Source organism: Mytilus californianus, unplaced genomic scaffold (genome assembly GCF_021869535.1).
Source record: "Mytilus californianus isolate M0D057914Y unplaced genomic scaffold, xbMytCali1.0.p SCAF_7, whole genome shotgun sequence".
NCBI classification, from domain to species: Eukaryota; Metazoa; Mollusca; class Bivalvia; order Mytilida; family Mytilidae; genus Mytilus; species Mytilus californianus.
In genome coordinates this window covers 110,679,574-110,705,365 of record NW_026262723.1, presented here as the reverse complement: position 1 = coordinate 110,705,365, position 25,792 = coordinate 110,679,574, and positions in this window count along the sequence as shown.

Below are 25,792 nucleotides of genomic sequence, written 5' to 3'. Positions count from 1 at the left end.
GGTGATACACTGTGGAGAAAGTTTCACCAAACAAAGGTATGCAATAATTTTGTGCAGCACTTGTGGCTGTATGCGTGGGTCATAAATTGTAAACATAAAAAAGAAGATGTGGTATGATTGCCAATGAGACAACTCTCCACAAGAGACCAAATGACACAGAAATTAACAACTATAGGTCATCGTTCGGCCTTCAACAATGAGCAAAGCCCATACCGCACAGTCAGCTATAAAAGGCCCCGAAATGACAATGTTAAACAATTCAAACGAGAAAACTAACGGCCTAATTTATGTACAAAAAATGAACGAAAAACAAATATGTAACACATAAACAAACGACAACCACTGAATTACAGGCTCCTGACTTGGGACAGGCACATACATACAGAATGTGGCGGGGTTTAACATGTTAGCGGGATCCCAACCCTCCCCCTAACCTGGGACAGTGGTGTAACATTACAATATAAGAACGAACTATAAAAATCAGTAAGTATGTTACTCTATCGTTTCGAAATTCTAACTTTGCAATTATAATTTTGTGAAAGTGCCATCCGATAACTAAATTCCTGGGAATTGCAACTATTAATTTACAACTCTGACATTGATGCTCCATACTCGCAACATTGCATATTCATGATATGTATATTTGTAAATCAAAATTTTCCAACATATACAAATATCTATGTTGTAAGTATGGGACATCAATGTTGAAATTTCAAATAAGATAACCGCATCTAGTTGAAATATAAGAGTTGGAATTAAAAGCAGCCAACGTAAATACAAATATCTTGAATTACGAAGGTATAAATCATATTTTTTTTTAACAAAATATCATCAATAGTCTTGATTTTTTAGTTATTAAGTGCCAATCTGGATAAGCATCAGGCAGTGATGAAAACATGACAAACAAAAACCCACTCCAGTTGACATTAACTTATGTTCAAAATGTATACAGTGCACGAATATAACATTCGTTTCCTTTTCCTGTTCTGGTAATTCAAGACATAATTTGGTTGAGATGCACTAGAACTTGAATTAATAACTAACTCCGTAATTTGCTATCATTCTGACCAAAAGTTATCTAGCGATTTCTCGAATTACCAGACACGCAGAAATGAAAGACCTACCGTCATTTCTAACTCAGGGTGAGGATAACTTCAAAACAGGATGGTTAGGTTGGTGTTTTTTTTTTTGCCATGTTTTGATTTTTTTCAAAATTGCCGGATTCTTACAAAGACTGGCACTTAACACTATATTTGTTACGTTTATATGACGTATTTTCAACAATCAATCGCATCGCCATTCTTTTTGGAACCTAATGTGCTATTCTACTTGCACACTTGTTATTTTATTTATAGTAGGCATACTTCATACAGGAGGCTTGCAAGCTAAACGTATAAATGATATTTCTTAATCATACGTTGCAGTTGATTGATTGATTGAATGGTGTTTGCTTGGTGTCCAATAATAAATAGTTCATGGATGTACAGGACGACACTGCTAATTGAACACACAATTAAATTTTTAAAAATAAAGATCTAAACCGATCATTAGCTGGCAATGATTGCTGGAAAATCAATTACTACTTAAAGAAAAATATAAAAAAGGAAAAAAATACATTTTGCAACACTTAACTTTTTACACAATTCAATGATATATACCATTGTGGCCCGTAGAAAAGGTGAATATCCCAAATTATCAACACGAAAAGGTTGATATTCATCGCTTTTAAGGGGCCACAATTGTTTTATTATATCAAACAGCGGAAGGGCATTTTGAACCATTGAAAAAGCACTTACCTTACTGTATCGTAACAAACACAAGTTAACGTTCGAAAACAAATGTGTGTCTTAGAATTTCTTGTATGTACAACAAAGGTAGAATTTTTCTGTAATATATTGATGGCCTGAAGAAGGACCGTTATAAGAGATATCCTCGGGACTAGATGCATTTCCAAAGCCTTGTTTCCTCGTCACTCGATTCGCTTCCTGTAACGTGGACGTTGTTATTTTGTTTACTTGCGTCTGTGACGTCATTTTCATGGGGGATAACTCATGTACAAATCAAGAAACTCAAAAGGTTATTCACCGGTGAATAATAGGGTTATTCACCGCTGGTGTAAATTTTTAGGGTTATTCGTCCTTCCTTGCAATTAAATGAAAATTAACTGAATTATTCCATGTCACGTGATAACGTGTTACCCAATAGAATTGTTTATAATATATATGTAAGGTATAATAATATCATACTGTATTCGGGATAACAACCTAAATAAGGAACGTTCTAAACGATAATTAAAACAAAATCGCTTGAAAGTAAAATAATTAAAGTACAATATACATAAACAGAACCGTTAAAAACTAAAGATAAATTTGGTTGGTTTACCTTAATCACGAATATTTAAAACTAAACAAAGAAAGACCAAATGTGTATTAGTACTCGAAGAGCTACATAATCAAAAATGACATACAAAGAATAGCGAACTTTTTCAAGGTCCATAACAGGTAAACTTTGCACAATTGTGTTTGGTCCTTAGTCTCTTAGTAATAATGAAATTTATCAACCAAAGATTTAAAAAAGTATATGTTGCAGATCATGTCAGTGCCGAAAAATTGACTACTTGGCTATTGATACCCTTGGCAACCAACGGTCCATCGTCAGCGGTATATATCATGTGCTAAAAAATTCGAATAACAAAATAATAATTTGTTGTGTCCGAAACGCTTTTCTGGATTTAACTTCACCAGTAACGTCAAAAACCAAACGATGTATGATTACTTGATTATGCTTGTGAAGTGTGGGACAATTGTGGTATTTGCTATTGAAACAAATTAGAAAAACTTCAACTGAAAGCTGCGAGGATTGTAACAGGATTGCTAATCTTTACTAAAACCGAATATATGTATTTAGAGACTGGCTGGGAACCCCTACACAGTAGGAAGTACAGAAGAAAACTCCAATTATTTTATAAGATATACAATGGTCTCGCTCCACAATATCTATGTGATTTGATTCCCCCAACTATACAAAGTACAACTGTTTATTCACTGCGTAATGGCAATGACTTAATAGCCCCCTTTTGTAGACTCTCCTTAACAAATTCTGCATTTATTCCCTCGTCATTCAGAGAATGGAAAAAACTTGATAATTCTATCCTTACACTTGATACCCTATCTAAGTTCAAACGCTCTTTGTTGAAAAATACATACGAAGCAAAGACTGTGCCTAAGCATTTTATGTATGGTCCGCGGAAATTGAGCGTAATTTTAAACATCTGCGATGTTCAACCTCATTTCCAAATAACGACCTGTTTGAATCAAATATAATACAGAATCCATTTTATGCTCCGCGTGAGGATGCATTTCATTTCTTCTTTAATTGCAATAAATACACCGATATAAGGAACGATTTATTAACCAACATCTAGAGTTGCTCACTGAGGGTAGCCAAACTTTAACATACGAAGAAAACTGTGAAATCTTTAAAGAAGTCTTTAAATTTATAAAAAAAAATCAAAAAGATTCCTCGTAGTATAATAAAAAAAGATATGAATAAACAAAATCACCGTGTCCACAGAATTTCATTTATTTATATACTATTTGTTCTTATTTTTTTTTTTTTTTTTTTTTTTTTTATTTTTCTCAATTCTTTATTCTTTTCCTTGTTGATTGTGTTAGGTTTTTTTCAGACTGTACAAATGCCCCACTTTAATATTACATTTAAATTAGAACTACTGAACTGTGCATGCTTTGTATAATTGTAATTGTAATATTATGCAAAGGAGAAGACTTCATAAGTTGGTTAAACTTGTGTCCGATCCTATTTGTATCTTTGAGCAAATAAAATCGTTATAAACTCAAATTACTTGAGAAGCTACATGACTTAAAGGGGGTTAAAGGGAAGAGCCAAATTAATCAAAGATCAACTTTGCAAGAGGGAATTGGAACGTTAGTAGCTTAGTATTTTCTAAATTTATCAACTGACATCGTCATTAGAGATCACTGATACTACTATCGTTCTTTCAACTTGTCCTGCAACGTTTTATATTTGACCTCTCGTAAAAGTTCAAAGTCAAAATGTTTTAAATGAATTTCATTTCTTGATATTAACTTTAAAGACATTAAGGTACAATTAAAAACCGTTAATCAAAATGTTTTAATTAAATCAAAGAAAATGTTGTGCCCTCGAAAATATAGTAATTATTGAGGAATGTAGTAAATCAATTTTAAAGCAGATTTAATTGTCATTTAAATGAAGAAGAGCATAACCCCGGTGAAACTACGATTTGTTATTGCTATATGTGGGCGTTTCTTATATTTCATCAAGCATCATTTAACATGGACGGAAAAACATTGTCTAATGTTCCACCTTGTTCTTATTTTGAGAAGCACTGATTGTTTGAGAAATTGGAGTTTTATAATGTTTAACTTTTAAAACTGTGTTTACAATTAATTATGATGGAAAACAGACACAATAAATTCCAATCTATCACCCGAAAAGAAAAGTACAAAGCTTCACCGAAACTCAGTAACCCAAGTGTTGCTAGATTATTCGTGATGGTTTGAAGTTTGTTGTTTACACAGAAAAATAAGTTTTATTTGCTGAGATTATAGTGATTGTCATTTCCTTGTGTAAATTAAGGTTGATTGTCAACAGAATCCAATCTTAGTCGTCTCTGATTTAACGGCCAAATCAACATAACTTCGTAAAATATCTAAGAAAAAAGTGTATATCAACTTCTACAGATTTGGTTTTTTTTTTAATCCACTTTTAGATAGTACAAAGAACTGGTCATAGTTCTCAATGCTTTCTTTTTTGTTGAGTTTTGTCTGTTAAACTCTAATTAAACAACACATACATTGAAAATGTAGTAGCAAGCAATACAACACTGAACACTAAAGCAAAGGCAACACGGCTGACTTTAAAACAAAACTTAGGATGAATCTGGGTGCACCAGACATTACTTAAGATGGCACGCGTTCTTTAAAAAATCTTGTTCGATTTTTTCCAACTCACAAATTATTACAATATTGTGAAGCAATTCAATTCAATTTAATCATGATCAAATTGTAATACCTTATGATCAAAGGAGCATCATAGCCAAATATAGTTTAGAATGAAACTTTTGTTCTAGTATAAACTTTTCTTATTGAGCGCAATGTGTGTATGTACACCCACTTGATAGACAACTGCAATAAAGCTATTATTTCCCTTACCATCGTTAATAATGTTATTAATTCTACATTATAATTAGAGAAAGTCTATAGTGCATAATACCTAGAGAAGGTGATATTTATCAGACATTCAATAGGGCTAAAAGCAGTTTGTACTTTCGACTAAGCGGTCAAGCATTCACAACATATTGTAATTTTTGCGTACAATTATTTTCGAACCGCCCTCTGATGTGAAAATAAGAATGATATGCACTTTAGTAGTATTTTATGTGAGACAGATCCTAAATTTAAAACGCATACAAACAAATTGCACTTTTACAATATAAAATATATATTTGCGCACTCTTTACAAATAGCACTTTTGAAGTATAGAATAAAGATTTGAGCACGCTTAACAAATTGCACTTTTGTAGTATAACAGATAGATGTGAGTACTCTTTGAGAACAAATTGGACCTGTGGGTTGCATTCTCCGTAAGACTTTGAAAATCAAACAGAGCTTTAAGCGTATACTTGTTATTCGTTTCAGCCAGAGGTCAACACGATATGTCTGCTTTCCAAATATACACCGATATATGTAATAGTAATTCTACATCTTACTCATTACGTAGTTTGACTTCAAACTAATGGCCAATAAAGGGATCAGTGTATTATTGTATTTGCATGACACAGAGGAGGTTGATGAGATATAAATGACATTTTAAGCAAAATATTGTCAACACGTTATTTTTATAAACTTGTAAAGACAATGATTAGAGTATAAATGTATATAACTTAAGAAAATGACACAAACAACCCTATTTTGACGGAAGTCACGTGATTTCTTTACAGAAGGCAAACTTAATTTGATGCGCCATATGCGCCGTATGCGTTGTTTGTCTTGTCGGTTTATGCTTGTAACCATGTTACACAGTACATAAAAAGTAGTATCATACCGGTATAAAAGCACTAACTACCATAGTACACAATATAGACATACTAGTATCATGCAGACATAAAACCATTGAGTTCTATACTTCACAACAAAGACACTGCTTCATTTATAACTATACAGAAAAGCAAGACAAGAAGTTTTATCATACAGTTTACCTCACAACTGGACAGAATTACAGACAAGCAAGACATAATATAACCAGTATATTCATACATTTTACCTCGCAACAGTTCAGAGATACAGGCAAGCAAGAAAGTAAACTATCTAATCATATATTTGATATCATATCAGGACAGATGTACAAACAAGCAAGAAAAGAATAGTCTACCACCTCCGGTCTGTGTTTTTGTTAGATGTCTTTTTTGCTTTGTTTCAATCTAATGAGTTAAGCCCTTTTCAACTGATTTTTATAGTTTGTTCTTATGTTGTACTGTTACACCACTATCCAAAGGTTAGGGAGAGGTTTTTGCGCTAACAAACTAGTTTAACCCCGCCACATTCTGTATGTGACTGTCCCAAGTCAGGAGCAAGTAACTCAATAGTTGTCATTTGTTGCTGTTTATCATAATTGTTTTTCGTTCATTATCTTATACATAAATCAGGCTGTTATTTTTCTCGTTTGAATTGTTTTACTTTTGTCATTTCGGGGCCTTTTATATCTGACTATGCGGTATGGAATTTGCTCATTGTTGAAGGCCGTACGGTGACCTATAATTGTTAACTTCTATGTCATTTGGTCTCTGGTGGAGAGTTGTCTCATTGGCAATCATACCACATCTTCTTATTTTTATAGCCATTTTACATTACAATTAGACAGAACTACAGACAAGCAAACAACGAACAGTCTTATCATTCATTTTACCTCTCACCGGGACATACCTACTGACAAGCAAGAAAAGAACAGTCTTATCATTCATTTTACCTCTCACCGGGACATACCTACTTACAAGCAAGAAAAGAACATTGTTATCATTCAGTTTACCTCAAACCGGGACATACGTACAGACAAGCAAGAAAAGAACATTGTTATCATTCAGTTTACCTCAAACTCAGGTTTTGTTAAACTTAATCCCAGAAACTTGGATACACGATTTAAACCATAAACAACGGGACAAGAAATTGACAGAGCAATAAATAAAAAACGACTAATGAAATTGGATTATCTTAAAATCTCCTGTTGTATTTCAAATTCAAATTCAAATTTTTTTTTTTGAAAAATATTTGATTTTTAATACGTCCAAATCGTGTTCATTTAAAATTTTTACACGATTTTATCAAAAATGACGGCGCACGATTATCAATGAGCCTATTTGCCAATTACCGAGTTGATTCTGTTGCTACACACTTTTAACGCAGGATGTTCCTGTTTAACAATTTTAGACTGGTCCTAGACCGGATAAAATGGGAATTTTTACCAGTTTTTAAGAAAAAGAAAAATAAAGTGTTTTGCTTAACAAAATATTAAATAGAATGAAAAGATTGGAAAAACTTAAAGATTACACACATTACGCACAGATAAAATTTGTATTTCCGCCAGCTCTCCTTTACCAATGAAAATGTATGTCTGTCCTAAGAAAGCAACTCAACAAATGGATCTCGAATTAAAGGGTTATTTTCGGATTTAGCAAATAAAGTATTGTCTTATGCTTAAAATAACACAAACGTAGACAGTTAGATGTTTTGTTTATATATGATTCGACCATGGTTACTGTCCTCATCAGTTTTTGTCAGACTATTTGTTCTACAGTTAAAAGTTTACAGTTTAATCGATGTATTTTCTATACAAAATAAACCCTTTTTCAACACAAAAGACCCTCCAAAACAAAAATATGTTCTAGTTCTGAACGAAAGAGAAATAACTTGGAAAATTAAATATTTTTACAGTAAGACACACATAAAGATGTACGAAAAGTTACGGTTGCAATTTTCCCCTTGATCGCTTTTCAATCTCAAATAAATGTCATATTAACGACCGTTTTCACAGTAGTCCAATAATTCTGATCGAATCATAAGTTTTAATGGAAAATTGTGTACGTCATTTTGAAATCGGACTGTATACATAAAGAATATTTAAATCTCTACTCAAATGTATAAATGAACCAATTTGAAATAAAAACACGAAACTAATGAACAATAAACAAATAGCAAACCACTGGTTATGATTCCATAAAGACCTTGCACAGCATAAAATCAATGATTCCATATGACAAACATCACTATACAGATTTAATATAAATAAGAAGATGTGGTATGAGTGCCAATGAGACAACTCCGCATCCAAGTCACAACTTATAAAAAGTTAACAATTACAGGTCAGAGTACGGCCTTCAACATGGAGCCTTGGCTCACACCGAACAACAAGCTATAAAAGGCCACAGAATGACTAGTGTTAAACAATTCAAACAGGAAAACCAACGGTCTAATCTATATAAAAAAAAAAAAAACGAAAAACGAGAAACACCAATGAACCACACCAACAAACGACAAAGACTGAACAACAGGCTCCTGACTTAGAACAGGTGCATAAAAAAGCAAAGGGTTTAAACGTTTTAACAGGCGCCAACCTAACACCCTAACCTTAGACAGTAGTGTAACATTACAACATAAAAAGACACACTATAAAATATCAATTGAAATGGCTTAACTCGATCAAAAAGACATTTAAACAAAAACAAGTAAACATACACTGAACGAATAAGTTTGATCCATGACACAATATAAATACAATATTAAAACGTAGGTGCCTATATAACATAGACGTTACAGGTTGTAATAAAAAAGGATGTAGGAAGAGTGTCAATAAGACAACTCTTACCTGGGACAAAATGGCATTAAATAAAACAACGTAAACAGGTAAATTTAAATATAATAATTTTGTTGTTAGGAGTAAGAAGTAAACATTTTTTACAAAATTAATAAATGTGTTGTTCAGAGTACGAGTACAGAAGTGAAAATTTATCGTTATACTAAATACCTATCAAAGATGGTACGTATTAAAAATAGTGAGACGAGATATAACACAAAATAAGTAAACATTGAATTACAGAAATGCATTACAAATTGTGTCAACAGATCAAATTAACATGAAAGTACGATTTGAGAGTACTCGCAGTTACTGAAAGCTAGTTAAAAGCCAAAAACAATTAACAATAAAAAATCATGCATCAGTGACTAAAATCAATAAAAAAACACATCCCAGGGATTTAGTGTTTTAACGCCATAGACAGTCAAAGAAGACCATGATTAAGTCCAGATTTGTTATATATATCTTTTGGTTACACCATTGTTAACTTCTTTCTGCATAATATAGTTTTTTTTATCAATTTTTTTCTTATCATTCAAAACACTCATTTTATCACAAAATCAATACGTAAAAAATTGAAAATACATTTAAACAAGATATACGTCTTTCATGTTTAATTTCACAATACCATTTTGTTTAACACGATATAGGTTGAGAGCTTAATCAATGTTTAAGATTGAATGCTGGCATCCAGAATTATTTATAATCTTGTGATGATGGATCATTTAGCTTCATATCTCCTTTACCTTTGTTTATAAAACTAAAAGCATAGAACGATCATGATAGCTTTTTTTTCTCCAATCTTAAAAACATTGGTTCATGGACTTTATACTAATTACAATGTACTAGTAATTTACACATTTCCTTTATGAATTATTCAACCTAACTGTACAGAATAATGACGTGAATTCCTAATAAAGTATCCACGGGATTTAAAAGCCATCTACTTCAAAGACAAATCTTAATTACTGGTATATTCCTACACATAACTATCCTTCTTCTGGAATTCATTCAGTTTTGAATACTAATTCCTTAATCGTCTAGACTTAAATTATCTTATTGTATTAATATAAATGCTCAATTATTAGATGCCATCCGTGCGTGACGTCAGACTGAGATAACAAAGACCAAGAAGAGAAACTTCTATAGTTTAATTACTAGTATTATATCTCAGAAACATGTCTGTATTAAGTATGTCTGATATCACGTTTTGTTACCTAGTTGTTGTGCATATTGGTCATTATGACCGTTCGTTCCTTAACAAGTATAATCATTAGCCTGGTTTTTATATACATTGTCAAGTTTATCTTAGCCACCGACTTGGTTTTTATGAACTTTGAGAAAATTTTAAAAACCAGATTACATTGTAAACCTTTTTTTATCCAAATATATGTATGACTTTTAGAATTTTCAATCAAATAACTGACCTCAAAATTAGTGCAAAAAGAATACTCTGATAGCTCTTTGGCGGCTATGCGTTTGAGGGCTCATGATCAGTGTCTGTTGTCTACCTTTGTTTTGTAAGGATCCCGTAGGTCAGCTTTTATCTAAACCAGGTATATATTACCTTAGTTGTAGTAGGAAAAACATTTGGAATTTCTTCAGTTCTCTTCAACCTTGTACTTTATTTAGCCTCTTTAATTTTTTTTTATTCGAGCGTCACTAACGAGTCTTTTGTAGACGAAACGCACGTCTGGCGTACAAAATGTTTAAGCTTTATATCTATGAAGAGTTTATTTATGTTATATATGTTTAGATTTTCTGTATGAAATCTTGTGAATCTCAAAAACATATTCTTTAAACAGAATTCTTCGTTTTTGCAATAAATTAAAAAGAATTATCTTACTGGTCATACAAAATGTAACTTAAGAAACTAAATAGTAAACAATATAAATCTTTGCTGAATAGAAAAATCTAATGAAGTGAAAAAAAGTAATAAATTTCTGGAAATGTTATATTGGATCGGATAAAGTGTTTCAATAAATAACAAATTGACTCCGTATATGATATCATTTAATTATATAACAAAAGTCTGATAATTAACAGATGTTTGTAACGAAGTCTATAGACATATATCAATATCCGAATACAACAATCAGTTTAATGAGAATATTTCTTGAATTATTAACATTATTTTCGTTGAGTTGTAGATTCTGTATATTATATACGTTGACACCCTTTATAAAGGTCAATCCACTGCCCAGAGAATGGCATTAGTTGCGGCATTTAAAAAGCTTAACAGTTAGTTAAATAAAACTGTAAAGTCTTTTTTATTACAGCGGTATTTACAGTTTCATTCGTGTAAACGAAACACGTGGTCGGTCATCTTAATTAATATACCGAGAAACATGCAAGTATATCATATACATATTCATAAAAAAAAAACAAAAACCCAAGTATTCCAAACATACTGGTTCTGAAATAAAGGTTTTTTTTTTATACCTACGAGGAGTGCTTGTAGGCAAATATGTAAAAAGTCAAAGAATATATCAGACCTTAATAACCAAAACAGGCCAAAAACTTGTAGGACTATTATATAATTATTGTGTCTCTTTTGTTGTATAAAAAGGAAAAAGGAAAAAAAAGGACGACGCCATACACAGTTCAAAAGATCAATATCTATTTGCATGACAAGTCGGCTTTGATCAAAGTAAAAACGTTTATATTCAATGTTAATTTTAAAGAGTTACTACTGTACGTGATCTCCTGATTATACAAAAGTCACGAGGCTATAAGTGCATGTTACGTGTACCATAAACTACTCAATCATTCTATCACAACATGAAAACAACATTTAACTGTCATTGATAGACAAAATCCAAAAATGGAAAACATTTAGTTCTGGTCATTTGTGATATGTGTTTGTTTAAAGCGATTTAGGATATCAATACAAGTTTTTCCTACTTTGTTTTGTTGAGAAAACGCGACATATTGTCAGATTTCGTTTATTTCTTCCTGCTTTTATGAGAATTAAGATTGATTTTACATTGACTTGTAATTTTTCTTTCATGGTATATTAAGTAAGATATTAACTGGCAATTTATAGGACATTGGGTGACATTGTAATAGGCGTAACAAAGAAATTACAACATTAGGGAAATACATTGAATTTAAAAAGAAGATAGATGTAACTGCTGTATTCACTTAACGATTTTACAATCAAAACTTCAGACAGTTTTTTCTTCTTATAAAATGTTGATGTTTTCTTTCAGTTTACTTTTCTGAACTGATTATTTCTTGCTTTGAAAAAACAATGAAAACAACACGTTATAAATTTCATGCGTTCTGGATTTACCTTCATCAGGAAAGCCAAATATTTGACTCTTTTTGTTTTACATTAAAGGACCTCAAGTACTTGTGCATTGCTTTGTAACAATTTCGAAATATAATACAATTATGAAATCTAGCATTATGGAAGGATAGGGGAAGGACCATCTAGGAAGATCAAAATTTCACCTTTTATGCTGGATTATGTAAAATCATATTTAAAATCAATATATATGATCTAAAATTTAGATATTTCAGATTTATTTTCTCTTTATTCTTTGTTTTAGACAAAAATGTTCAACATCAATAGTATGATATGTTCCATTTCTAAAGAATGTTTATAGGTACAAACTCATCAGTGATACCGGACTTATAATTATGTACGCTAGATGCGCTTTTCGTTTACACAAGACTCATCAGTGGCGCTCGAATGAATACATTTGGAAGGCCAAATCGAATGCGATACTCGTCATAAAATGTTGGTACATGCACAAACACTTTAAATTGTTCAGACAAACAGTAGTCACTATTATTATTTTTATCATAACAGTGCACAATTATGACGCTATAATGACATCCTTGTTAATGGAATGAGTCAGTGATGTTTGTTTTTGTATTTGCAAGACATTTTAATAAATTAATCTTATCAAATGGTTATCATAACTGCAGAATATATATTTCATGGAATTTTTTTGAGGCAAATATTGATACTTTGTGAACCTTCTTCTTTTACCTGCGAATAAGGATTAACTCAAGAAAGGCGATTCGGATTCACCAAATTTATAGTGCGCTATTTTCATGTTCATGTACAACTTCTGAAACTGCTAGTTCCCGAGGGTATCATTTCCACAGTAATCAGTACTACGGCACTGACATGACTTGTAACATTCCTTTCTTGAATTCTCCGTGGGTAAATTTACAAATTATTAAGAAACTAAGTTTTCAACCCCTTCCGGCAAAGTCCATTTGGTTATGTAGTTTCTCAAATTTTTAAGTATTCATACATTCTTTGCTGACAATTTGTTGGGTTTCGGCGTTCCTGATGAAGATACATCAAGAAAAGCGTTTTGGACGCTCCAAGTTATTTACATCTTTTATCACGGGGTCGATTCCGCTTACGACGGACTGCTTGACCCCGAGGGTAATTAAATTATCATCAGGTCATTAGTCAATGTTTCGGTACTGAGATGATTAAAACATTTTATAACATTCCTTTCTTAATCGCTCCGTCTATAAATTTAGAAATGATTAAGAAACTATGGTTCAACATCCCTCAGGCAATGTGACCTGGATATAGGTAGATATGGATATATTTGTAAATCCCTTTCTATCGCTCTTCAAGTATTTAAGTGTTATAACATCTCTGGCTTTCAATTTTGTTGGATTTCAACATTCCTGATTAAAATACATCAAGAAAAGCGCTTCAAACGTTGCTTTGTAGAGTGACATTTTTTTTCTAACAATTATTTTGTTTACTTTTGATGATGTCTCTTTTTCTATAATTAATTATTGCGTTTTTGTTATGGATTTAAATATAAGCTTTGTAGGAATGAATGGTGGTAGCGAAAAGTTTCTGTAATGCAACTGATATTAGAAATTAAATTATGTCTAAAAATAAATTATTCATTCGTACGGTTGCCTATAATTGCTTATGTCCACTTCATTTAAACTTTCGTGGATAGTTGTCTCATTGGCAATCTTACCGCATCTCCTTATTATCGAGCCTGCGACATTTATGTCCCGAAAGCGAGACATAGCGATCTTAGATTCCTTCGTCGGCGTTGGCGGCGTCAACATTTAGGTTCAGTCTGTTATTAAAGTTTTTTGGACATTAATAACTTTGTCAAACCTTCGTGGAGTTTTAGGAAATTTGGATAGAAGATTGTATATGACCAAAAGACAGTAGCCAGAGCAAAATCTTGAAAATATTTATTTTCATTTTTCCGTTTTTTACTGATAAATGGACTTAGTTTTTTTTACACTTAACAAGTAGATACAGTCTGAGGTTAAAGTTTTGCAGTCACCAATTTCTTTGTCAAACCTTCATGAAATTTTATGAAATTTTGACAGAAGCTTAGTTATGTCCAAAATACAGTATTCAGAGCAAAAATATTTATTTTAATTTTTCTGTATTTAAGAGAAATGGACTAATTTTTTTTACCTTTACATTTAACAAGTAGATACAGTCTGGGGTTAAAGTTTGTTACACATCAAATACTTTGTCAAACTTGCATAGAATTTTATGAAATTTTGGCAGAAGCTTTTTTATGATTAAGAGGTGATGTCTGAAGCAAACTTTATTTTAATATTTTTCTGATAGATGGACTTAGTTTTTACAGATTAACATTGACAGACAGTCTGGGATTGAACTTTTTTGATATGATACATTTGTAAACCTTCATGGATTGTTATGAAACTTAGACAGAAGCTAATCTTCAAGACCATGAAATAGCATCTACAGAAAAAGTTTAATTCTTTTTAAAATTCTGTATTTTACTGATAAATGGACTCACTTTTTAAGTCAACATTACACTTTTAAACTGACGGCAGCAATCGCAGGCGAGACACAGGGTTCCGCGAAACCCCTTACGATTTTTTTTATATGTTACAGTAGATTATGTATCCTACATGTTATTTTCTTATTACCAGAACAACAGAAAACAACTATTGATATTCAAAGTTTGCGAAAATATATCATTCCGGTACATAAATCACAAAATATGAACACAAAGACAAATCCAGTGAACGGTGTCATGTTATGTCAAAAACAACGAAAGAAGGATTTAATTGAGGATAGTAGTTGAACATATCCGTGACACATATATTTCATAAGGGTCAAGCATACCATGATGGCGCCTACAACACTTATGAAGAGATGGCACCATTTATAACCCATCGTTCAATACCCCCTAGTAAGAAGCTACCCTCTATCAGGGAAATTGTAGTAGGAATGCAAGTCCTTGAATAGTGTATGAACTGAGAAATATATACCCATATATTCCGTATCCAGATGCCGCTGGAATGTTGCTTAAAGAAAATAGAAAATGGAAAATTGAATTCATCTCTTTTGTCGTAAACCTTTTATCTCAATCGACCACACTGCCAATTTCTAGATGTAAAGTCAGATATGATGCAGACCTCAATGTAACTGTGGTATCTATTATGTCAAGTTGAAGGCGATGAATGGGCTCAACAAAGTCAACAAAATTGTTTGGCGAGAGGACATCTCCTAATTAACGGAATGTGTAGTTGAAGGATAATGGTATCGTTTTTCATTCTTCTTGAGGAGTCATTGCATTAAGTCAGTCTTATATCTTGGTCACCAGCTCTCCTGAGTTGACATGGAAAACGGTTGATAATGTCATCTGTTGATTTATTGTTCACAAAACTTTTAATTTATTCAAGCGATAAGATACTATCTACTCCTAGGTATAAATGGCCTTAGTCAGAGTTAGCCTACTTTTTGAATGTTTGGTATTCGATACTCTTCAACTATATAATTTTATAATAACTTCCAACAATTTTTATTTGATTACAACTGATGATTTTTGTATAGACAAACCGCGTTTTTGGCGTACTAATTTATTATCCTGGTATGTTTGAAGAGTTTTTCACACGATTAAAGGAACTGGTCAGCGGGGAGAGAATTACAGTTGATTGAAACAAGAATGCCAATTGCCTGTTGATAAGCACGGTAATTAACAGTTTTAAATTTCGAAATAGAAATTCAGCAATCCTTTCTTTCAATTTCAAAATACAAGAAATGAAATGTCATTGGAAAAATAATGCATTTGTTATGTTTGAACAATATAATGATATAGTGCAAAAGTGTTACCGACGAAGAAAACACGATTTAGTTGATGCAGTGTTTGTTATACTTGCGTGTTTGTTTTAAAATTCTGCAGTAAACACATAAACAATTTAAATTTTATATCAGACAAATCAAGCTGCGATATAAATAAAATATTTCTTTACTTTCTTTCTCATCCAAGCCAGATTCAAACATTTAAATCAACAAATAAATAGAACTTTGCTTTTAACAAAACTAAGTAAACTTGGCTATGTATTGTAAAAATGCATTGATGTCAATAAAGTATATGTTTAATTAAATGTCATTGATGGAATTTCGAATCCAAGAATTTGAAAATCTTGTATTTTAAAGTTCATTGATTTCTCTGTAATAGATATCTATAAAATGCTCTATAAAATGCGTAATAACACATAATATGTAATATTTTTTATATTGATTCAATAAACTTTATTCCTGCAAAACAGTGTGACGTTGTTTGCATCTTTCTAGCTTGACTATTACATTTTTCTGCCTCTAGCTTTATTCAAGAGCTACTATTTTCTTTAAGTATCGTACTTCATATTCAGTACAAACGGTTGATACTGGAAAGTTAGTCAATGGTTGACTTGTTATATGACTTTAGACCTCAAGGTCATTGTATTTTTGTGTGCGTTTTTTTTAATTCTGAGACGTAGGCTTTATATATTTGTAAAGAAGAGGCGAAAGCTACCAAAGAGACATTCAAACTCATAAGCCTTAAATAAACTGACAACGCCATGCTAAAATAGATACAGACAAACAACATTACACAAAACACAACATAGGAAACGAAAGACTGAGCAACACGAACCCGTCGAAAAATTGGGGGTGTAGATGAATAGTATCAAGATGTGTAACGTATTATTGCATATAACCTCTAAGCTTGACTTTTGTCATCAAGTTCAAATAATTGTATTTTGGCGAATATTTTCGTGTACTCCCCATACATTGTTTATCCATAAACATAAGCTTTGGATATTTGAAATATGGTGCATCATCTCAAGACTGTATCAAGTGCCATTAGATGACATAACTTTTGTCTATGAAAAGGAACACAAGCGGTAGTCCAGAAAAAAAAAACTAGTACATTATAGCTGTTCATTGATCTACATTGCATGTATAGTATTGCAGATTTTGACAAAATCAGGCATCTTGATGGCGCCAGTTTAAAAGATGTTCTTGTTGGAAACAGAGTGGCTTTTTAAAAAGATTTAGTCCTTCCTAAAGCAAGATAGTTGTATCTACATTATAAGTACAATAACAAATTATTAAATTTTGGTTTCAGTTGAGTGAAAATCAATTTGTTCATCGTTAGTTGAAATTCCACAGAACATACAACAAATTTATGACTGTTCAGGATTTTCAGTGAGTGTCTTTACATATATATATATATATATATATATATATATATATATATATATATATATATATATATATATATATATATATATTTATTCGTACACTTATTAGTAAAAAACGTAGAACCTGCTGTGATATTTTGGGCGTATTTTCGTTTGATTGAAATGATTCAATTTTGTTTAATATTAACTTCAGCTTATTGCAATTTCCAAGTAAGGTATTACGTGTCCTATTAGTATTAGTTCTTTTTCAGTAGAAGTCTGTCATTTATGAAAACTAGCAGCTGATACTTACTTTCTAGTTAGATTGTCGCCATTTATAAATCGTAGAGAACACGACCGGTTATTATAAACTGATTAAATTGTTCCAACCGTTCGTTTCTGGCATGATTAAACTACATGAGATTTCTTCCGAGAAAACAATTAAAATCTCTTTATCTGTCAATACCAGTCCTCTCTTTCAAGCATTGTTGAATACATTTGTATATATAGTTATTATTTGCTCCAAAGTGCGAATGAAACACATTGCATAATAATAATGTAATATTCACTTATGTAAACGTACCCTTTTTTCGTATTGTTAATCAAATAGAACGTAAAAAGTTTTCTAAGCAAGCTTGTATACTACACATCTCAAATCAAAGAGATAAGTCCGATGGCAAAGCATATAAAAAAGATTGAAGATAACAAACAGACATAAGCATAAGTTAAATAAGAATAGACAGAACAATGGCCTATTCGAAAATTAAGGAAGAGGCAAGCGACGATAAAAAAAGTTTACACAGAAAGATGAACAATACACCATCGGAAGTGTACTCAAATGCCCCGGAAGAGTAAACCGTTTCTGCTGCATAAGTGACATCCGTAATGAATAACTTTACAAGATTAATAGTGATATTACAGCTTCTTTCAGTTCAAATTACATTTTAAGATAAACAGGACGACTTCTATTACGAGTTTACCTTTTCTTAATGATGTTCCGCTTGATTTTTTGAATGTAGTGTGCATTTCTATTTTGATTCGATATAAATATTGTAACATTTAAGTAATGAAGTGATGTTTCGCGTCAAGCTTGTCGCGGTTACTTATTTTATAAAGATAACAAGTAACTAAGGTTTCAACTCCCTTAGACAAAGTTGACCTTAGATGGATCGGCTATTTGTTTTTAAGGTTTTTTTTTGGTTATATAGCTCTTCAACTGTTTCTTTTTGTTTACATCCTTGGCTTTTAAATAATCGGCTGTGAGCATTCCTGATGAAGGTAGATTCAGAAAAGCGCTTCGGATGCATGAAATTAATAACGTGTTGTTTTTATTTTTCAATAAAAATGTTCTTTAAACATTTCGTTTTTGCTTAATAGACTGTTATATACCTGCTTATGTATAAGGATATATATCATATTTTTCATTGAGTGTTTATGTGATATTGATTGACAACTATTTGGTAACGCTCCACCGATGATTGCGCAAGTGGCTTTTGTCATGTAATGTCCCACTTGTTGCCACAACATTATGATAAAACGAAGAAAAGCTGCTTAAATCTATAGAAGTATTTTGTTTACATCATATTCACCGTGTAGAACGCCACATGCGGGATGTTGGCTATGTTTAACACGGGGTGTCGGTTTTGAAGCGGAGAAAAAGCTATCAAGGTAAGTAAAAGTATCAAAATTTCTTTTTTGAGAATTGTTAGGATCATTAGGATCAAATGATGTACTGCTGCACGGAACGAACCGAACCGCGACCTATTTCCAGCAAGCAAAAGAAGACGTTTCCAGTGCTCCGTTTTCTCAAACACCTCTCCCCAGTTTTCCGTGTTGCAGATTATGAGACTTTAAAATTGAGAATGGAAATGGGGAATGTGTCAAACAGACAACAACCCGATCAAGGAACAGAAAACAGCCCAAGGCCACCAATGGATCTTTAATACAGCGGGAAAATTCCGCACCCGGAGGCGGGCTACAGCAGGCCCCTAAACAAAAATGTGTACTAGTTTATATGCAAGTTTCAGGATAAAACACTACTTTTGGCGATTTTTCCCCATATGATTGATATAGAAATGAATTCCTATCATAGAATTGAAAGAAATTCAAGCTTCTAACTAAAATTTATTGGTTGAAAAGTAAATTTTTAATCGAAATTTAATGTGTCGCTAGGGGTGTCAGATTCTTCGTCTCAAGGGGGTGAGGCATTCATATTAAAACAATGATAAATTTGCTTATTATTCGGCCTTTATCTGATAGTTTGTAATTCAAACAAACCTACTATGTTATGATGACTATTTACAAACTGATGGTATATCATTTAGTCCATATTTAAGTTCTTTAACTAATGTGTATTTTTAATCTTAGAAATAGAAGAAAGGCCTAAAAATATTGAGTTTTATACCTGAACATGATTTGTTTTCGTTTTCAGTTACTATCATGTTCAGGAAGAAGTCACGGCTATGGATTAATGTACCAAAACGTGGAGCAAAATCAATGACCAGACCTCCGTATAAGATTTGGCCAACGACATCAAAGGCTAGAATTCACCAGTTTCCTCTATAAAGCCCACGTGCACGCCGCAAAAAGGACTTACTCTAAAACGAATTCGCTTACTCTCTCCACAAAAAAAAAGAAAAACTCACTGGCATCTATTATCATCTATATTAACAAACGACAATAAAGCTTCAAGAAGACATATAAAAGATGACACACCTATTTTAAACGATTTCAAAACAGCAATATTTCTCTACTTCTTTTCCTACAGACAGTCATATTTATTTCTTAGAGGATAAAATCTGAAATGTGGTATTAGGAAACTAAAAAGAAGTTTTGTAAAACTGGTTTCAGTCTTGAAGATTGGCTATTTCGAGCTCAGAGAAGTTTTCTGTAATGAGTCGAATACTTTTTAGTTTACCCATAGAATAATAAAGTCAGTAACCAGTTTTACAAAACCTTTTTGTAGTTTCCCAATACCACATTTCAGATGTCATCCCCTTAGACATAAATCTAACTGTCGACAGGAAAAGAAGAAGAGAAAATTTTGTTTTCTTTTACCATTCGGACGAATGAAGAAAATCAGTAGCCAGGTTATGTTCTTATAAATTTTTAATTGCAGTTTTGAAATCGTTTAAATAGATAGGTGTGTCATCTGCTTCATGTCTTCTTGAAGTTTTATTTCAATTTGTTAATATAGATGCCGGTGAGTATTTTTGTGGAGAGAGTTAGCGAATTCGTTTAGGAGTAAGTCCTTTTTGCGTCGTGCACGTGTGCTCTGTAAAGGAAACTGGTAAATAAATTTGATGACTTTTAGCTATTGATGGCCGAGGGAAAATCTTTTACGGAGGTCTGCTCTGTTATGGTGCTCCACGTTTTGGTGCATTAAGCCATAGCCGTGACTTTGTCCTGACCATGATAGTAACTGAAAAGGAATACACATTATAGGCAAATTTATCCTTGTTTTAATAAATGCATCACCCCTTGAGACGCAGAATCTGACACCCCTAGCGACACATTACATTTCAATGAAAAATGTACTTTTAAACCAATAAATTTTAACTTAGAAGCTGGCATGTGTTTCCATTCACGTGAAAAAATCTCAAAAAGTATTATTTTATCCTGAAAATTGCATATGAAGTCCCAAAATCTGCAACACGGAAAACTTGGGAGATGTGTTTGAGAAAACGGAGCACTGGAAACGTCTGCTTTTGCTTCCTGGAAAAAGATTATGGTTCGGTTCTTTCCGTGCAGTACATTATTTGATCCTTACAATTCTCAAAAAAGAAATTTTGATACTTTTACTTACCTTGATAGCTTTTTTCCCGCTTCAAAACCGCCACCCCGTGTCAAACATAGCCAACACCCCGCATATGGTGTTCTACACGATGACATTAGAACTTTCAAGATTAGAAAATTAGAATTCTAGAACTCTCTGCTTTGGTAAGTATGCACAGAGACTCAGAAAACATAGAGCTTTCAGTTTAAAATATTATTCTGGCAATTAATTTGTGGATTAGATATTTTTATCAGTACATTTATTATCTATGGACATTGTTACAAACTTTGAAAAATATCACATATTGGATTTAATAATTAATGGTGATATCAACACCTGTGAAAACTTCTTATGAACTTGTAACTATTTGATTTATCGTGAACTTGGGAATAAACATTAACTTTTAGATATACCTGGATTAAAAACTTGAAAAAAAAACTTTAGTAATTGCCTGGGATCAACAAACTACACAGCAACATACATTTTTGGAGTTTGTTATCATATCTGACTGAATTCATCTTTTGTATATTTGTATTTATAAAAGGATTGACTCGTCTGATCGGCATTTAGCACATACAAAATCTTAAACTGTCTAGAAACGCATGGCATTGGGCAATGTAAATATAGAACAAGTTAACATGTGCCGCACTTTGATAACGGCACTATAAACAACATCAACGTAAAGATTAGGATGTGGTATCTCGTTTGGAATAAAATTAATTCAGCCAAACTTTTAAACGAAATATGTATATCGGGAAAAAAATAAGAAATTTGTGTTGACGCCATCAATGACTAAATAATTTAATAGCTATAAAAAGATTATGTTCATTATAATCTAACACGCCACACGAAATACCCATGTCGTTAGAAGTGGCCAATATTTATATAATTATTTATATAAGATTTTTAAAAGTTGTTTTCTTTGGAGAAATTTTCGAAATATTATTAGAGGTATTATTATCAAGGCAACGGTAAGTGAAATAAATTTGATCTATTAATTGGATTATAGACGGATGTTTACTGATTTTGGCCATTTACTCTGACTTAAAACAATACAGGAACAAGATTTCTATTTAAGGGGAGTAGTTAGTGCCCATAGCAATACCAACAACTTCTCGATAAACTTTATTGTACGTATTTGATAAAAAAGTATAAGAAAAATACTGAACTCCAAGGTAAACTCAAAAAGGGGAAGTCCATAAATACTGAAAAAATTAAACGTTAACAACCAACGGAACGAGTGGAAAACAACTGCCATATTCCTGACTTGGTACAGGCAGTTTTTGAAGTAAATGTTGTGTTGAACCTAGTTTTATATCTAGCTAAACCTCCAACTTGTATGCTAGTTGATCATAGTTCCGTTATATTGACAAAATGGGATGAGCAACCCAAACAGACATAATAGGCTAACGCGGCAATAATTGGGACCCATCAACCAATACTGTGTAAACATACAAACATACAACACTAATTAAAAAATTCAAACAAACATACAAATAAATCTGATAAAGACGCCAACAAAAAAGTTGTAGTTGATAGTGACTTTGATATGGACGCCAACAAAAAAGTTTTTGTAGTTGATATTACATACACTTTATCTCAATAAAGTACAAATTAAGTAAAATATAAAAACAAGGGTAAACACGATGGAAACAAAAAGATCGTGTGAAAATGCAGTGTGTAGAGCAGAACGGTCAACTGTATTGAAAGGATCATCAAAAGCACGATTTTTATCTAACTTATCAAAAGAGGGTTTTTTAAATTCTAAAAATGATTGTTTACATTATATTCATATCCTATATTACAAAAATTAATAATCAGTCCTTTTTAATTGTAGTCAGTGAGCTAGTTGAGTTGTAGAACACATACTAGAAGCAGAAATTAACGAAATTTGACTTTTTTATGTACAGTCCCTGTAACGTAAAAGTTAACACTTTTTTCATTCGGGAATCGTACGTACAGCGTTCGGGAATCGTTCGTATAGAGTTCGGTCATCGTTCGTACATCATTCGTATAGCGTCCGTACAACGTTCGGTCAGCGTTCGTTCATCGTTCGTTCATCGTATGGTAAATGTCATCGTTTAGGGTTTTGTATATCGTATGGTTCATGGTATCGTTAAGCGTTTTATTTGTCGTATGGTACATGGTATGGTTTAGCGTTTAGCGTTTCGTTTATCGTATGGTATATGATATCGTTAAGCGTTTCATCTATCGTATGGTATATCGTTTTGTTAAGCGTCTGATATATGTTAGGGTTTTATTTCAGAAAGTTATTTCAATTATTATTTTGAGTTAAAATAAATTAATATAAAAAGATGCGGGATAAAAAAAACAATTATTAGTTTGGATTGATTGAAAGTTGGTTGCGTACTTGTATATCCGAAACAACCATACGGATGCCCCCACTTTGGCAAGTTTTTTTTTTACTGCCAGCCGTAAGAAAACCTTTAGTGACCATATTTATATCCTTTTGTCACCCTTTGGACTATATTAGATTGGAAAGATCGGATTGGAAACATTTCACTTGTTAATTAAAGCAAATAAGTTATCTTATTTATTATATATTTTGTTTCATACTAATTGCGTAGTTCTTGATGTCTTTTTGTAATTTTGAATCATTTCAAATTCAATCTTATAAAATGTTAAAAAAAACTAACCTAAACAATACCCTTAGTTAATTGAAACGTGAACTATTTATTTACATAAAACATATTTAGTCTTAAAAATAGTATTGGTTGTAAACGTTTTATCTTGATTAAGAAACGTTTAGCAATGCAAAAAACTTACTTTAAATGTACTATAACTTAACGTAGATTTCGAACTGTAAACCATTTTTTACCGATAGAAAAAAAATCTGCAACTAATATCATTATAGAATACCCTGCTATATAAAACGAAGGGGAAACATTTCCTTACATCACATTTTGACATGAATAACATATATACCGCGAAATAAGTCTCTCTCTTTCTCTCTCCTCCACCAAATATTTCCTTGAAACAATAAATTATATATAATGTTCTTTAAATGAGTCCTTATATGAGATACACGTTTTATATCTAAATGTATTTAAAAAAAAAGACAAGACATCCATGGTATTTGTTCCCCTCAATGTCACAGTCTGATATAAACCGAAAATTGCCAGGGATATATAAAAATTCGTTGAAGACTTCTATGGAACCAGCGTCGCTTGTGATTCCTGCTGTCGGTGTTAAAACTGTTATTTTGACTGTAAAAAGTGCTTAAGTCCATGTATGAGTAAAATACAGAATTAAAAAAATAACTCTACCGTTTTTTATATTTCTTTATTTTAGAGGTAAGCTTCTGGCCATGCAAGTTACCCCAATTTTAACGCAAATTATTTAACCTAAATAACCAATCAATTGTATTCTAAAAGTTGTTGATTTGTTCTTTGTGCGAATACATGAAATATTTGTCACTGGACGTTATGCATGCAATCGATGATCAAATACAAATCTACAGTATTTATAAACATACTGCAATTGAATATATGAAAGAGACTAAATAATATAAATTTTAATTATTTTACGCATATTTGAAGGATCGAAATAATCAGTTCTACAAATGGTTGTTATTGAAAGACTTAAAAATTTACAAATATCACATGCCTCTATGAAATTGCATATCGACGCACCAAACTATTTCCTTTTATCGTGCATAGCTCATTTGCGATTCACTTAAGGCTTTTAACGATCTTCTTACTTGTTCATTACATTCTAAAATTAAAATCCTATACAAATTGCCAAAACTTTTATTCTCAGGCTAGACAGCGTAAAAGATGAATACTGTTTTGTTAGTGTACACACGGTGTTTTGAAGGCCGATATCCAATTTCGCTGAAAAAGAATTAATTTGCGCCGCAAATTAATTACGCCAATTCTTTTTTTTTTGTATCACTTTATTTTAAAAACTGCAGCATTCATTTGCGCCAATAAAACAAGCATTTAATTGCGCAAATGTTATAGACTTATTTGCAAATTGTTGTTCTTAGTGCACTAAGGAGGCCCTTTGCGGTATTTCTACTTGTCCACTAAGAACAAAATATTGCACTAAAGACCAGTCCTGATGGAATGATAGAATTGACACAAAAAACATGGCATATAGAAGGAGACTTTCTAAAAGAACATAATTTCAAATTTTATAATCATATCTTTAGTAATTATAAATTTACTTAATGTTTTATCGACACGCGCCACCCTCCGTTGATTGTCACCTGTGTAATCGATAGCAATTCATGTTCGTTCAACCTTGACCCGTTTTGAATCCGCTTGTATTTTAAATTAACATGTTTATGATATTTCAATTTTCTCTGATTTTTTTCGTCTGTTTGCTACTGTCGTATTTCTTTTGTTTTTCTGACTGTTATATTTTTTAGTTCAATGTAATAATGTATGTTCTACTATTTTTTTTTTTCCCTTTTAATTTCTCTTGGTTGTTTGTAAACTTCACTTTTTTATAGTTCTCTAGTATTTTTTTATTAAAAAATATTTTAGAATGTATATACTTGTTTACCAGCACATTAGATACACATGTTCAAAGTATAACAGTTTATTACATTTTTGTCGAGCCTGCGACTTTTGTCGCAAAAGCGAGACGTATAGCGATACTACATTCCGTCGTCGGCGTCGGCTAGCGACATCCACATACTCACTCTGT